A 13,814-nucleotide genomic window follows, 5' to 3' on the forward strand; every position below is an offset into this window, starting at 1 on the left:
GGATAAACTATCCATAATCTAGGGAAACAGCATTTCTTTACGGCAATGGGACACAGCAGGGAGCAGTGTGATGGGAGAAAAGTTACAAGGAATATATATTGTGTGGTTAGAGGTAAGACAACAGAGAAGGCTGTGAGCAATCAAAGGGTAGAATGAAAGCATGGAGCTGTCTGAAGAAGCCCTGAAAACAGACCTTCATGTTGTCATTTGTTACTTTGCTGACCACTTTCAATGTAGTATCACATTAGTGACTACTAGAGTTCTACATCCATCTCAGTTTCCTTTCCATTTCCAATATTAAACTACAATAGTTTGAATGTCAGTATCTTGAAGGCAGGGATATTTTTATATGCGCAGAATATAGATATTGCTACTAGTGCCAGGAAGGGTGCCTAAAATGCAGATATTCAGTGAATATCTGTTTAATGAATTAATTGAATGAATAAATGAGTAAACACAGTAATGCTTGCAGAGGCACAGGATCAGAAAATAAGTTCACAGTCAAATGATGAGCTGGTTTCCTATTTAGTTTTATCCTCCAAGGTAAAATGAAGATAATTTCAGCTGTAAATAGATGTATGAATAGATAAAAAGCTTTGACATAAAGGACATACAGAATAGAGGATGAGTGAAACAGCTAGCAGCAAGAGAAGGGGGAAGACAAAAGAAAAACAAAAACAAGCCTGGGACTGTCTTAGAGTGCCTTTAACAGAAGAAGATAAAAATGAAGATCCATAAAACAAAAGTCCCTTAGAGATTCGTGAATCTAGCTCTAGTCTCTGCAAAGGCTGGCATGTTATGTCTACTGTTGTTTATTCCCATGAGATAAATGCTGACTTCCTTAGTGCCAGGTGTAATCTCACAATAAATTCCTGTAACCTGAGTCTGGCAAACTCAAGGTCCCAATCCTCAGAGAGTCACAAAATACTGGATCCCATGCAAGAGGGTGACAAGGTCTCCTTCCAAACTCTGTGCCCACTTTATCACCTAGATACAGTGCAGCCCTGAAGAGTCCCATCACTTCTGCATCTCTCTCTATATTTGCCTAAGCCCAGTCTCATGCATGTGAGTTGGCAAGGGGATTGGAAAAGTGACTCCACTGTTTCCCATTATCCTTTATCCTCCCTACATCATGCACCAGTGAGAGAAAAAAAGGTTCCAAACGAAAGGAAACAAATACTAAGGAAGTTGAAGAGGAGGGGAAGTACAAAGACCTAAAATAATAATAGCCTGCCAAAATGTCCTATTACACAGGTGTTGTCCTGCAACCGTCACTACTTCTCTATGAAGTTATTCTCATCTTTGATATGTGGAGACTGAGGCTAACTTGAGAGATTAAGTAACTTGTCCAAGAATGTATGGAATACCTGCAAAGCATAAGCTCTAGAAGTCCAGGGATCAGCTGGAAGATATGATTCTTGCCCTCGTGAAGCATATTAAGTACGGAGATTAAAAAAAAAGTAAATACAGAAGCATATTAGAAAGTTTCTAACTCAGACCTGGGTGGGGTGAGGTTACAGAAATTGCTGGAAACATTGAAATCTAAAAGATGAATTAGATTCAGCCAAGAAAAGACAGTGAAGACAGATCATGTAGAAGAAACAATACATACAAAAGACCAGAGATAAGATAAGCAAAATTGCAAGGGTAGAAAGTTGCAAAAAAATGATACTAAAGAAATCAATAGAGACCAGCTCATGCAGGACCTTGTAGGTCATGGAAAGGAATTCAGACATTATCATGGGGACAAAGGAAAACCAATGAAGGGGGTTAACAAGGGTGAAATATGATTAGATTTGTGTTTTTAATTTGTTTTTCTCTTACTATAGTGTGAAAGAAATGAATTAGGAAAAAGGAAAGGAAAATTATTTAGATGGAAATACATGAATTGTTAATATATGACTATTTTTGTCTGACACAAATGCCAGTTTTGTTTGGCTCAGCCTAATTACTAGGCAGTTGTTGTTTGCATTAAAGCAATGATAGGGAGAATACAAAGATGTAGATGCTTTCCATATCTTCTGTAGCCATGTTTGCGAAAACATAGACAGCATTTAAGATTGCCAAGATATGGAAAGGGGAGGAAAAAGGACGCGTCAAAGGTGACCCTCCTTCAAAGCTTTTAAATATAGCAACTGGGTAGATAGTGATGGCACCCGTGTATGTAGGAAAATGCGTGAAAGAAACAGCATAAGAGAGACAAAGAAATTTACTAGTTGGAGGAGAATATTATTTCCAGGACTCACCATATGAAGACTGACAGAAACAGACTGAAGTGAAAAATTCTTATTTAACAAAATGAAAATGATGAGTTAAGAAAAAATGGATCATATTATGAAGACATCTAACAACTCTTTGTATTTAAAAAATAGTAAGTCCCTTATGCTAAATTGCCAAACCCTAGTTTCAGTAAAACAGATCTCTCTTAACCCATTAAAAAAAAATAGGCTCTTATTTTTGCATAGATTCATAATCTGACCTTCTCCAGGTTGCCAAAGCCTAAGAAATAGCTTCAAGACTATAGATTAACCTTTATAGGGTGTACTTGACATGAATTTTTAAGAGATATAGTGTCTTCAAATAAATGATACCAACACAAATTTAAGATTCAATCAGCATTAATGGTGGTATTAGAAATGATAACTTCAATTATAAGCATAATGCATTTTCCTTTGGGAGATTAATTTATGTAGAGTAGGTACTTGGAGCTTGCCCTGGTACAGCCATACTTCAAACCTGCTTGTGACCAAGAAAAGACATTTGTGCTAGTTTGATCTTAGATAATAGCAAATGTTTAAAAAAATTAATGTTATGTAACTCATTTTCCAGAAAGTTATTTTTTCAATTATCTGAGAAAAAAGGTCTGAGTTGAAATTAAAACAGATAAGATATGAAATTAATAAAAGAAATCTATAATTTCATCCCCATGTGAATTTTATACTTAACCTATGGTTTTAAAAGAAGTAACTATAAAATATTACGCTGCATAGGAACAAAATAAGCAATTTATCTCAGTATTATTTTTCATCATTTCACTTTTTGAAAGAAAAAGGTAGTTCTTTAAGGAGATATATGACTAAAACTATAAAGTAATGTTAAGAATATTCACAGCTATTTTTCAAATGAGGATCATGAGTGTTCTAAAAATAAAAACGAAAGTCTCCATAACATCAAAATTATCTAAACTGAAAATTCAGAATAAAAAATTGTTTTCTCCAGGTAATTTAGAAAAAAACTATTATTAAAAGAAATTTTCCTTGGGACACTGACAGAGTAGAAAGATACACATTTCTTAAAGTACACCATAAAATATATGAATTGGAATCCATATGTAGTATCTATAAAACACATTAGATACTATAATGAAAAAATATTTTTAAATTTTAAAGCCCTAAAGTGTTAATAATTATGGATGACATTTACAAACAGCTTTTTATATGCCATGCAAAATATATCAGATGTGTCAAGGTGCATTGAGGGAAGTACAATTATTAGTCCCATTTTACAGATAAATAAACAAAGCTTGGAATTAAAGTTACTCATCTGAGTTCTCTAGCCCAAGGAATAGCAAAGCCAGCCTTAGTCTCCAATCTATATGCCTCTCAAGCATGAGTTTAATTCCAGCATGCTTTACGAGTATATTGCCCCTCTAGCAAAGTGTGAGGTGACTTGTTACCATTATGTTTTAGATTAGTGTGTCTTTTCATTAGTAACTAATGGGGGAAGTATACTAAGAGGTAAAAGCTAGGGACTGTGAGTGGAAATAACCAGTTACCCTTCTGGCCTGATCATTGAGTTTTTACTGAGTGAATCATTTATCCCTACAGTTTTTCCATCTGCAAATGAGAATTAGAATAGATTATACTGTGTACCATTCTAATTCAGTGGTATTTCCAATGTTGTTATTAGCTATTACATAGATTCATTAAAAAAAACTTAAACATTTAAATCAGAAGCCCTTTATAAAAGCTCACTTCAAAATAGTTCAATATAGTATTCGTTAATTTACCCAACACATACTTGTTATACATTCAAAATACCTTGGTGAGAACTTTGAGAAAAATGAAATTCAAAGACAGTTTGTGCTTTCCATGATATAGCAATATGCTTGGAAAGATATGAAACACATGCAACCAGCACAAAATTGCTAAACAATATACAAATTTGTGGAAAATAAAATAGTAAAAAAAAAATTACCTAAGTAATGAGGAATGGTGGAATTAAGGCACAATCAGTGTGCTTAGGTATAGCTAGAAAAGAGAATTGAAAGCATAGGTTTTGACCCAGAACATCAAGGAAGTAATAAAGATAGATGTCCAAAGAGAAAAGTAGGAACACATGAGAATGTATATTTGGGGCTAATAAAGTTGTAGAAGATATAAGAGCGGGAAAGTGGAGGGAGGAAGATTGACAGATGACCTCAAAAATCATACATCACAGATTTAAATGAAAATAAAAAGAACTTTGTTTTGATTTGGTTCTTCAAATTGCTTTTGCGATTTGGAAAATAAAAATTCTAATTCTAATATACCATTTGCCCAAAGTTTTGCATAAAGTATCTATCAAGTCAATGTTCTGTAAGTTACTGTATGAGTTTAACTCTAAACGAATTAAGTGATAGACCAAACCTAAATATTTCTAGATCAAGTTAAAAAGTTGTTCTTCTTAGCCCAATGTTTTCTTTTAAAACACACATACACACACACACACACACACACACACACACACTCACACACACACGAAACCAACAGATATTAGATTTTCTTCTACCTGTCTTTAATACTCTTAATGACAGTTGTGTCTTTTGTTTTAACTTAACCTCCCTTGTGTAATTTTTAATGCTTTCTGTAAAATTCAACAGTTCAATCTGGAGCCAAAGAAATAAAAACCTTGATGACTCTTAAAGAGTTTAACATTAATGCAGGAAGAAATTACATTGGTTAGTCATGCCTATTCTTATCAGCAGCCTGAAGTTTGCTTTTGCTGAAGTGGTGAGAGTTTGATATGAAGCCAAGACTCAGTGGTTCATGTTGTGAGGTCTGTCTTTTAATCACTGAATTCAAGGAGAAGCTAGAATTGCATTTTGAGTGATTATATTATTATACTTGCTATAAATTAATAAACAAGAAAGATAGGACATTAATGTACATGATAAACAGCAACGAATAGCATTTTTCCTTTTTAGATTATGTCCAAAAACGCCAGTTAATATTCTATGGTTCAAGAACAATATAAACGGATTTTTAATGGAAGACTGCATATAATTGTCATGAATGTTTTTCCAAAAAAGAATACTGTGGGCAGCTGCTCAAATCAAAACATATATTACATTGGGGATCTTCTAATTTTTCTCCCAGAATATACTATGAACACTGAAATGTTTCATCAATTAATCATGCAGCTACTTTTCTGCAAACCTTTACCGGGTGAGCTGTGAGTGGATCTGCATGGTATAGGAATGTGAACACAGAAAAAAAAATGGTTGTTTTTTTAATATGCTTCCTTTTATTCAAAGCAAAAGACAGGAATGCCAGTTGAAACTCTGCACTATTCACACACTACCTGTGAGAGTGAATGTTATCTCCTAATACTTGGTATTATTTAATAGCTAATAAAAATAATGCTCACATCTTTAATCAATGGGTAAAAATATTATCTAATATATATCAAACAATTTTTACATTCCAGATATCACACCAAATGCTTTCCATAGACTCCCATTATAGTCACTATTACACTATTAAAGTGGAACCATTTTGAAACAAAGAGATCTTCTGCAATTCCTAGAGTCATTTTTGGTTTTCAGAATTGTGCTATTGGCATCTAAGGGGTAGAGGCCAGGGATGATGATAAACATCTTTCAAAGAAGATGACAATAAAGAGTTATCCAGCCCATCATGTCAATAGTGCCAAAGCTGAGAAACCCTACTTTTATCTTCACTTAACAGATAAGAAAAATTAGGCTTAAAAAAGAGGTTAAAGAGTTTCAGTCAAGACAATGGAGTAGGTAAATGTTCTTCTTACCTTTACTCACAACCACATCAAAATTACAACTAACTACAAAACATCCATCATTGAGAATCACCTGATATTTGCTGAACCAAAGCCCTACAACTAAGGACATACAGAAGAAGTCACCTTGAGACTGGTAGGAGGGGCAAAGACACAACAAGATGTGGTCCCACACCGGCGAGTGACCATTAAAAATCAGAAGGGATATCTCAGCTGTGGAGGTTCATTCAGAAGGAGCAAAAGGTCCCCACATCACACCAATCTTCTCAATCCAGGGCTCCAGTGCCAGGGAGAGAAGTCCCATAATTTCTGGTTGTGGAAACCAGTGGAGGTTGTGCCTGAGTGAAACAAGTGTGGCTGCAGTCCCAGGCACTTCTCTTAAAGAAACAATGCACAGACTTACTCACTGATAGAACCACTGGCTTTGATTCCAGTTCCACAGCTGGGGCAGTGGCTGGAGAGGTGACAGGGACATGCAGTGGGGAACTGGGTTGTCTGTCTTCAGGACGAGGGCTGAAGGGATGGCTTTCTCCTGGACAGAGGAGCTGGTGGAAGCCATTGTTTCTTTGTTGAGCCCTCCCCCTTCCTGCATGCAGAGGAAGGCAGCTGCCATATCTGAGTCTCTACCCAGCTGGCTCACAAAATTCGTTGTCCATGCCCTGGTGATTCTGAGACCATGCCCCAACCAACTTTTGGGCATACCCAAGCCACTTCCAGTGGCTTTTCTGTACAAACAACCTGCCTTGGCTCATCCCAAGACTTTCCTAGGGTATCTCAAAGGTTCACGGAACCCAGACAAACAGCAATCTGGCATGTGTACTTCTGGTGCCTCTAGCTGAGCAGCCCTAATGCTGGCACTAGTGACAGCTGGCCTTGATTCATGGGTTGGACTCTCAAGGCACTTCCAAGATGGTGTGAGCAGCAGATTATTTTGTGGTTCCTGCCAGGTGGCCCTGGGTGCGGGATGGGCTATGGCTGAACTTGACATGCACTTAGTCCCCTACCAGGTGGTCCTGGGGGTGGTGCACCCAGTGGCCAGCTTCAAAGCGAGCTGGAGCACACCTCCTGCCTCCAAGGATGGCACACCCAAGGAGTGGATTAGCCCTACTGAGGCCGATCATGTTCTGTACGGTCAGCCCCTATACCACAACTCCTCCATTGTAGTTACAGCCAGTCCTCACAACCAATGAGCCTAAGGGTCAATCATTCCCATTGATGTGCAAATAGCAACCAAGGCTCAATCACAACAGGAGGGTACACACAACCCACACAAGGGACAGACCTGAAGCACCTGGCTCTGGTGACCAGGGTGACTGCACCAGTAAGCCCCACAACTCACCTACTACATAAGGCCACTGTACGAAGACCAGGAGACACAGCAGCCCTGTCTAATACATAGAAACAAACACTGGGAGGCAAGAAAAATGGGGGGACAAAGAAACATGTCCCAAATAAAAGAACAGAACAAAGCTCCAGAAAGAGAACTAAATACAATGGGGACAAGCAACATACCAGATGCAGAGTTCCAAACACTGTTAGAAGGATACTCAGTAAGCTCAGGGAAAACGTTGACAAAGAGATGGGAAACATAAAAATGAAGACAAAAAAACATAAAAAAAAAGTGAGAAATAAAGAATACAATAACAGAAATGAAGCATATATTACAGGAAATCTACAGTAGATTAGATGAAGCAGAAGATCGAATCAGACATTTAGAAGATAAGGTAGCAGAAAACACCCAATCAAAACAGCAAAAAAAATCCAAAACACTGAGGACAGTTTAAGGGGCCTCCGGGTGAACATCAAGCATACCAATATTCTCATACAGAGGTACAAGAAGGAGAAGAGAGAGAGCAAGAACTTGAAAACCAATTTGAAGAAATAATGACTGAAAACTTCCCTAACCTGGTGAAGGAAATAGACATACAAGCCCAGGAAGCTCAGAATCCCAAACAAGATGAACCCAAAGAGGCCCACACCAAGACACATCATAATTAAAATGCCAAAGGTTAAAGACAAAGAGATAATCTTAAAAGCAGCAAGAGAAAAGCGGTTAGTTACCTCCAAGAGGGCTCCCATAAGACTGCTATCTGATTTCTCAACAGAAACTTTGCAGACCAGAAGGGATGGCACAAAATATTCAAAGTTATAAAAAGCAAGAACCTACAACCAAGATTATTCTACCCAGCAAAGCTATCATTTAGAATCAAAGGACAGATACATAAAGAGCTTCCCATTTGGAGATCCATCTTCTCTTTGCAGAAATCTGTAAGATTCTTGCCCTGAGAGTCCTCCATAATTCCTTTCTTGTACTCGACAGAATAGCTCTTTCTTTTTGCACTCATCTTGTCTGGGGGTCAAAATATGACTCCCTTTAAATCTACCATTAAATCAAGTTTTAATTGAAGATTTACAAGACAGAAGTGGCAACAAAAATGAGGACAGTTAAGAATGATGGTCCACACAAAAAAAACAAAAAATTGCAGGCACCACAATTCAGAAAAATTTCTTTATTTCACACGAGTGCATGAAGTACGTCCATTACAACAACTGACATATTGAATTATGAACATTCATATTAGACACAACCATGTCTGTTCATTATCAAGTGCACACATTATTCATGCATTGTGTCTGTACTCCGATTGGTCATTCTGTCATTCTCAAATTCATCTGTTACATAGGCATTTACCTCTTGTCCAAAGGTGCCTGCTTGGTTATTTACAAATACTTAATTATAATTTATATTATCATTTATTTTAAGTATTAATGTCACTAATATTATTTATTTATATTTAGTTATATATTAACATTATTATTTTATAATTCAATATGTCTTATAATTCAATACATCCGTCGTGTGTTGCAACGGATGTATGAAGTGTGCCCGTCTGGCTGACAGACTGGGCCTTATTTTTGGGGTAGGGCTTATTTTCAGGGAAATATGGTATTACTTAACTATAAAAAAGGATGAATTCTTGCCATCTGTGACAATATGTATGGACCTAGGAGGTATTGTGCTGAGTGGAGTAAAACAGTGAAAGACAAAAATGATATGACTTCACTTATAAGTGAAATAAAGAACAAAATTAACAAACAGATGAAATAAACAAACTCATAGATACAGAGAACATTTTGATGATTGCCAGATGCAAGGGAGTTGGGGGTGAGTAACAAAGAGGAAAGGATTAAGAAGTACAAATTGGTAGTTACGCCATAGTCATCAGGATTTAGGGTATAGCATAACGAATATGGTCAATAATAGTGTAATAAATATGTATGGTGCCAGATGGGTACTAGACCTAGATGGGGGGAGGTTGGAACAGGGCAAAAGAGATGAAAGGATTAAGAAATACAAATTGGTAGTTATAAAATAGTCTTGTGTATGTAAAGTAAAGCATTGGGAATATAATCAATTATATGGTAATAACTTTGTATAGTGCCAGGTGGGTGCTAGACTAGTTAGGGAGACAACTTCTCAAATTATACAAATGTCTAACCACTGTGCTGTACACCTGAAATTAATATAAAATAATATTGGATGTCAACAGTAATTGAAAAATTAAAAAAGAGAGGGGGGAATAAGAGGTTCCAAGTTCCAGGCATAAAACAAATAAGTCTTAGGGATGTAACATACAGCATAGGAAATATAGTCAATAATATTGTGATAATGTGGTACAGTGTCAGATGGTTGCTGAAATTATCACAGTGATCACTTGTCTAGCATAGGAAATATACTCAATAATATGATAACAAAGTATAGTGCCAGGTGGGTACTGTTGAATAATTATGGTGTATACCTAAAACTAATACAATATTGTATATTAGCTATATTTTAATAAAAATCTAAAAATAAGAGAGAGAGGTTAAATAAACTGATTGAGGTCACAGATCTAATATGTGTCCAAAGTCCACACCCTCTCCACAATGTAACATTCTTGCTGCATTGTACCTCATTGAAAAAAAAATTATTTGCCTCCCTGTATACAATCCCATAATGCAACAAACCTGGTGCTTTGAATCAGAGGTCTTCAGTTTTGGTGTAGGTAGGGCTGCTGTCTACTTCATTGATCTGCACAAGTCATTCCAATTCTCATCTGTAATGTGGAAGCCTACACCTGGAGCTTTCCTAAATGTTTCTCCTAACTTTTCATGGTTCTAGCCCTGAGCCTTCTAGTAAGATTACTTGATTCCCTTTCAATCCCTTAGATTAGGCTTCCCTTAGGCTTTGCCTTTACTCTGTTTCTGCTTCTCAGTAAGCAGTAGAGGATTCCCTAGAGCAGCCTCCTGCTGATTTTGCCATCTTCTGGAATAGCATCCTGCCTTCAATGATGCCATGGATGACTTTTTCACCTCTAGGAAACAACCCAAACACCACTGGGGAGGTAACAGGTATTTGGCACTGCCCTCCAACTGTTCATGGAGTATCAGATATTCCTTAGGGAAGCCACTAAGAGTTGCTCTCTCCCACTGCAAAGTGTAGTCAAGTTTCCTAGGGGAGGGAATCCACACCCTGACCTCCAAACCAAGTAGCTGAGGACCCAATGTATGTTACTCAGTTAACCGCATGCTCCCCAGGAACCAATCTAAAACAGTCCACCAAAAAGACAGCAGGCAGCACAAAGCTAGTTTATCTGTAATGGGTCAGCCATTACAGAAGTAATACCCATGCCCCCAAAATAGCAGTTTTGCTAAACCACAGCATCAGGAGCTATAATTTGTCTCTAAATATAGATTTGAAATGAAAGAAACAATACTTCCTATTATGTGCCCTGTTGAAGGATCAGATTTGTTTCTGTAGAAAGTGGGATATGGAAGAACACTTGAGAACGTTCTAAGGTATCAAGCAAAATTAAACCCACTAATGTGAATTCCATTCCACGCATTCACAACTGTGATTGCCAGAGGATTTCTGGTTTTGAAACCTGCCTATGTCATCCAGAGATGATGAGTCTTTCTGTTACAGTTAAAACATACATAAGTCATTTCAAAGCGGGCTCATGGGGCTGTGAAACGCTGAGCTCTTAACTCTATGACCAAAGATTTAAGTTGCCCATAGCATGCCATAGTCATTCAATAGTGCCAAGAGTTTCTGAGGGGCTATAGGATATATATATGTATATATATATATATATATGTATATATATATATACATATATATATATATCCTCCAGCCATGCTGTTGATATATATATATGTATGTGTGTGTATATATATATATATATATATATATATATATATATATATCCTATAGCCCCTCAGAAAAACTTGGCACTATTGAATATATATATATATATATATATATATATATATATATATATATATATATATATATTCCTTTGTAAATGCATAAAAACTCTCACACCCAATTATCCACACTAATAGTAAATAGGGGGAACGTGGATTAGTCATCATAATGAGATAATTGGAATTCACGTCAGAACCTAAACTTTAACAAATACTTTCTTCTTATTCCGCTCACTAAATCACCTCTCAGATGTGCTAATAAAGACCAAAATTATCCAATATGCATCACATTTCCTTCCTGGAGAAGGTCATTGGGAGACTGTCACTGCCAGGTGACCCTCAAGCTGGAGCAGGGCAATCGAGGCTTCTCCCCAGCTCCCCTGTCCTTGGAATATACATTCTGCCCACCAGTTAGCACTAGAAGCCACTTTAAAACGCAGGCTTGAGAGAGTAATATGTTATTGAGACCATCTGGACTGTGCATCTGACTAAACCCCATTAAAACCTCTATATAAACGCTTAAGATTCTCGAGTAAGGTGCAGAGATCTATCTATTCATCTTGTGACTGCACAAGACAAACCTCGTTATGTAAGTTCCCTTGCTTGTTAAACCTGCCACCTACCAATCCGGAGTGGTTTGCCTCTTTCTTCTGTCTCTCCTTGCCCTCTTTGTACAGAGGGCATTTTCAAATTTCACTGGAAGCATTCCCGAGGTTGAGAACCAGCATTCCCTTTTCTCCATCAAACCAGCTTCTCCCTGGCAATGGTTCTAATGATGACTAAAGTCCAAGTAGCAAAACGAGAGAAATAGGAACCCTACAATATCCAGAAACTTGAAATTTCCTGTGACCAGTACAAAGGAACTGCATTTTAATTATCCATGAAATCCATGAAATCTCCCTTACTTACCCCCTACCCTGCCTGGCGAGGCAGAATTTCTGCTTTAATCTTTTCCAGGGAAGCACAGGACTGCTCCTTGACAAGGCCAGCACAGTTCAGAAGCCCAGGCACACTTTCCATCAGAAAAAAACAATCAACATGATAGGAACTTCATCTCTAGCCATGCTGTTTGTGGTACTCAAGGCAGTCAAGTTTCCTGCATCCCATAGACCACATGGGGGAGGAGAGGCTGCAGCATATAGTATCACTGATTAGATTCAATGTGGCCTTCCAACTGTCTGCAAATTAATCAAATGCCTAAGAAATAAAGCACAGTACCTTTCTACTCTTTGAGCTCTAGATACTACAGAAATGGAATCAGCTGCTTCTAATGGAGACTTAAGCTAATTTGATTGTAAATAATTCACTGTTTTCTGACCATCTCATTATTGTGCCCCTACCCTGATCCAATATCTTACCTGAACACACACACACACACACACACACACACACACACACACACACACACACAGTCTTTTCTTTTATTCCATCTATTTCCAAATGTTTAAGTGGGATGAAAGTGAGCTAGCTAAACCAGGCTAGAGCTGGGACAGCTGCAGCTGTCACCGAGCTATCTCCCCCTGACATGTAAGTCAGCCAAATTGCCATAGCCAAGTAGCAATCATTTGTCTTTTCCCCCATCTCCTCATAGCAGAGGCTGATGTTCAGGGTAGTTTTACAATATGGACAGGGTCTCCACAGCCAGAGAAAGACATCTGATGCTTTCCCCTCCCCTCCCCCAAACTGTGCTCAGCGGTTGTGACTCCTCTAAGGCTTGAATGCTGGTCTCCAGAGGTGAAAGGAGCATGGATTAGCCCACTGTGCTGCCTTGCCCACAGCATAGTATAATATTAATTAGTCACCTTCCTTATTATTCAGTCAAAATATGCCAGACTGAAATAAATTACATTCTTAGCACATATTTCACACCCCTGGATCAAGTCTTGCAAGGGTTTTCTTTTATTATTTATAAGATCATGTGCTGTCTTCCTGCAGAAAATGAGATGGTCTGCATGAGGAAAAAGGTAAAAGAAATGCAGAGAAATGAAACAATCAGATATTCCCTAATGATATTTAAAAATAGAAAATTTGCTACTGTTACATACAGCATGTTCCATCTTTTGAGATTTAATGGCTCTCTTGTGGTTTAATGGAGAATTACTTTCAGTAATTGATTATTAAAATTTAAAATTGCTAACCATCTTCATTATTAGATGAGCGAACATGTTATCCTTGTAATTAAAAAAGCCTGAGACTCACTTTCATCCTGTTGACAGAGCGGGCAGACTGTCTCCACACTCACTTGATGGTTTCAGGCTTCTTGTTTGACAAAAATAGCCAGCCAGTCATTTGATGATGAAACTGCAGAACATCCACAGAGACTGAGCAGAAAATATAATGAACAAAAAATAATAATAATAATAATAATAATAATAAAAAGCTCTACAAGCTAATTAAAGTTTTCAGAACCAATTCATTAAATGTTCTGCATCACTTATGTGATATTTCAATGGGCTGTGCTCAGGTAACATGGGGCTCCGTCATGTTACTCCGGCCTTCCTCAACAGGCCTTCACCTCTCCTCCTCCACTGCAATAGCACCTGCCTTTTCAGTTT

This window comes from Rhinolophus hipposideros, assembly GCF_964194185.1.
Source record: "Rhinolophus hipposideros genome assembly, chromosome: 6".
NCBI lineage: Eukaryota > Metazoa > Chordata > Mammalia > Chiroptera > Rhinolophidae > Rhinolophus > Rhinolophus hipposideros.